At 40.2% G+C, this 4247-nt stretch overlaps 1 long non-coding RNA gene across 1 annotated transcript; it reads right to left on the minus strand.

Annotated features, from left to right (window-relative positions):
* Positions 1-1640: 1640 nt before the first annotated feature.
* LOC121052754 lies at positions 1641-4247 on the minus strand. Its single transcript, XR_005810118.1, has 3 exons — positions 3994-4247; positions 3050-3538; positions 1641-2126 (listed from the first exon to the last, which is right to left on the minus strand). It is a non-coding gene; the product is annotated as an uncharacterized LOC121052754 (long non-coding RNA).

Raw genomic sequence — 4247 nt, forward strand, 5'->3', positions numbered from 1 at the left:
GCGGCTTGTTGATGTGTCAAATTACGAAGGTGACACCGTTCTGATGTAGAGCTTCTGGGGCCTTGAGGCTACGACCGCCCGATTGGTTAGGGTTGGCGGTGACCCTCGTGGCCGTGGCTTTGAACGCGGGGCACTTGGCTTCACGAAGGCGCCGTCTTTGAAGCAACAGAGGTGGTCTGGTAGCACTGTGATCGCTAGGGTTCCGGCGGGGTCAGGCGGTGTGGACGCAGGTGTTGGCGTGGTTGGAGTGGATCAAGGGCTGGATCTGGATTATGGGCCTGCTAGTGATGGGCTTACAGTTAGGGTTTAGACTCCTAACTTACCTCAAACTCTTCCTTGGTCTGCAATTACTAGGACTTTTGGGCCCCTAGTTTTTATGTTGGTTTTTTATTTTTCATTGAGCTCGGGGAAGCCCTCTTGTAGGGTGCTTCTTTAGGAGCATGAATAAAATAAAAGGGTAAAACCAAAAGATTGGGGAAGAGTCCGGAAGACTCTTGACTGCGATTGAAAGATTCTCTGGTAATGTCAGGTTACTATGTTACTTGGAGCCTTAATTTTATGGTTACATTACTTTTGATTAGTGTAGGGCCTTTGCTTTAGGTTTTTCATACATGACTCAATATTGTCGTAGCTTGAGTGTTCGGGTGAGTCATTTTGTAATGTTTTCTTCATTACATTTAGTGGATTGACGGTTTGACACCCCTAGCACTTTGATAAAAAATAATAAAAAAACATGTGTCCATAAAATACAGGCCAACAGAACCTCTGTAATTGTACAACAATTTTATAAGGTTAAGGCAGCCAACAAGGCATATATTATTTAAGTTATGGTCATAAACCATATACATACATAAGTTTCACTCATCACTGGAGTCACTTTCTTCTTCACTTGACTCATCTTCTTTTGGTTTCTTGCCGCCATAATACTTGTTACCAAATCCAAAAACTCCGCACTTGTCAGCTTTGCCTCCATTGATTTCGTTGCCCTCAACCGTAAAAACATCACCTTTCCCTTTGCCTTTCTTTTTCTTATTGCCATTCTTCTTTCGCTGATCACCTTTGCCGTTCTTAGAAGCAGGCTGTGGTGGCGCTGAGCCCTTGCCATTTGCATGCTCGATGTTCATGACTTTGGATTTATCAGAACCTTCTGGCTTCTGAGACTTTAGAAATATCTGGCCTACAGATGCCATTTTCAGTTTTGATACATTTCGATGAACTTCGTCCTTGTATATATAATCCGAGGGAAAAGGAATCTAAGTGTCAAGATGGGAATTTGTTGTCCATAGGATAAATTGATAGAATATGATTCTTCTGATCCATATATCAGCACAATTAAATGGACCGTTCAAACTTGAAAGTACAGTACTCAGTCTCCATCTTCTCATGGCCATTAGTTTAAAAGACCATGATCTATATTCGACTGAATTAGGGCCGGGTTCCAACTTCCAAGTTTAATCTCATAACGAGTTTTGTATTATATACAAATCTGGTAATTCATTAATAAAACATTTAAGGGAGTAATCCTTGTACTTTAATAATCCAATATTTGTAGGCGAAACTCTACAGTATATGAATGCAATAATAAGTAAATACCGTAATTTCATGCAAACAAAACCAGTCTACACACATAGGGTTGGTCTATATACTTTGAATTAGAAAAGGAACCTCAAAAGTATCCAGCATTTTCCTTTATATTGCACCTTTCGCTAGTTGAATGCAGAATATTCTCATCCATTAGGGGTTCAGAGATGCTAGGCTCTTTTTGTTTTTGTTTTTTTTTTTTTACTGAAAACAATTGTATTAAAAGAACAAAGAAAGGATTACAAAGAAAAAAGCTATCCCACATCAAAACCAAAAGGAACAAAGTTCTGGGAAGAGATGTGAGAAGCCTGAGAAGCATCAGACAACAATAAATTAAAAAAGGAGGAAGGAGGATTGGAAAGTGGGTTTCCAATCCGATGTACACGTCCTCCTGGAAGCCAGAGCAGCAATATAATCAGCTGCAAGATTGGTTTGTCTGCTGGACCAACTCCAGCTAACATGGGAATGGCAAGTGGCAAGAGAGCGAATTTTCCAGATCAAATGAACCACCGTCCAATCCATAGTAAAGTTTTCAGTAGTAAGAGCTGAGATGACATGGAGAGAATCAGATGCCAAGATGATAGGAGACAGGTTTAAAGAAACAACCAATGTAAGGCCGGCCAACTAGGGACGTAGTCAGGAATTGAGTTTCCGTTGGCTAATTTTAGCTAAATAAAAATTTGGGTTATTATCACAAATAGTACATGAACTATACCTCAATCTTATCGATGGTACCTGAATTTCAATTTTGATCACAACCAGTACCCGAACTTTTCGATTTCATTTTAAATGGCACCTAGAGCCACCTCCGATCACTATTCCGACTAAAAACGGCATGGGAGGCTATCATAGTGATGATTTTTTATGATTTCGAGGGTTGCGAACATATATAGTGATGATTTTTTGGTAATAGACTTGCCTTGAATTTGTTTTTTTAGATTTGGCTTTTTTGGCCGGAATAGTGATCGAAGGTGGCTTTAGGTACCATTTAAAATGAAATCGAAAAGTTCAAGTACTGGTTGTGATCAAAATTGAAGTTCAGGTACCATCGATAAAATAGAGGATAAATTCATGTACCATTTATGATAATAACCCTAAAAATTTTGCGCATAACTCATTTTTTTATTGTTTTGAGGTTTGGAACCAAATTGCTCCGCTGCTCCCACCTAATACTACCACCGTTGCACAACAAAAGCAAGGTATTTTAATTATTATATACAATAACAGAGGCTGCGTAATTGATTCTCACTTCTCTAATTGATTATACAAAACCGATGCTATATACAACAAGGTATTCCAATGCTATTTACATCAAAGTATTCTCCCCTGCATCATTATCATCATCTTGGCCCGGAGAGCACAAAACCGACCGACATCTATAGACTTTCTCAGTAACAAACTATCAATCATCATATACAAACAGAATCGATTAAAACCCAAATGAACAACAATTCTAATTGACCCTTACTTCAATTCGTGGAGCGGTGGAGGTGGCGGGACTGAGCCTCTGAGCCTCAGAAAGTCAGAAGGAGCCTCGGTGAGGGACTGAGGAAGTCAGACCGGAGGGACTGAGGAAGTCAGACCGGCGGGACTGAGTCTCAGAGGGAGGTGGCTCGGCGGCAGCGTAATTGATTCTCACTTCTCAGATAGACGATGACTGAGAGTATGAGACACATATGTATAATTTTTCTTTTTTTTATTTGGGCTACATCTATACTTGGCAACTTTTAGCCCAAAATCTCCCTCAAGCTACAGCCCAAGTAGCTCTAGGCACAACTACATCCCTGCTGCCAACACAGCTGTCACACCCCGGACCCGATGTCGGTGGATTTTAAGCACCTGACCCCGAATCTGAGGTGTGAGTGTTACAAAGCAGAATGTAAATAAAATATCCTTCTAAGTTCTTCATTCTAGGCTCGTCCAACCCACTTCGGCTCGTCAAAACCTAAGTACTTCTCTGCAAAAGGTATTAGAGATGGGTGGGTGAGCAAAACCACGCGCTCAGTGAGTAGATCATGTAATATGCCAGTAAAGCCATGTCATTTTACACACGCTAGAAAGTAGTATATCGTATACACATCAATGCACAACAATTCATCACATCGCATCATCTCTTCTTATTGATTATCCTTCAATTTAGTGACCACCACGGGCACCCTAATGGCCTTCTCTAGCCCTATACCACCGTGTGACACATCCTTACTTCGGCCTAATCAATCAAGAAGTTCTCATGTTCCATGACTAATCAAACAATGGATCCAGCACATAATATATATAAACTCTGCATATTTCGCAAATAGACATGCTTCACTTGAAAATAGAGAGATATTTCGTAAATAGATAAAATCATGTTTTTCCATCATTTTTGTAGAAAATAAGAATATTTGAAACATATTACATAAACCCACTCACCTCGATAATCCGAATCGCCTCCTAGAATACCGATCATTAACCGAGCCTCCTAAAACTTGCCTTCTAGAAATCACCATTGGATCTAACTCAAACCTCTATGAATAGAAAGAGGACATCAAGACGAATCCGTAGCCTTTCGCGGATCCTGAATCGGAGTTACGAATTAAAAGTTATGATCCGCTGAAGTTTTAGAGAGAGAAAGCTAGAGAGAGAAAATGAGGAGAGAGAAGTAAGAGAGAGAAGCACTCTCCAAA

The sequence above is a fragment of the Rosa chinensis genome, chromosome 4 (assembly GCF_002994745.2).
Source record: "Rosa chinensis cultivar Old Blush chromosome 4, RchiOBHm-V2, whole genome shotgun sequence".
NCBI classification, from domain to species: domain Eukaryota; kingdom Viridiplantae; phylum Streptophyta; class Magnoliopsida; order Rosales; family Rosaceae; genus Rosa; species Rosa chinensis.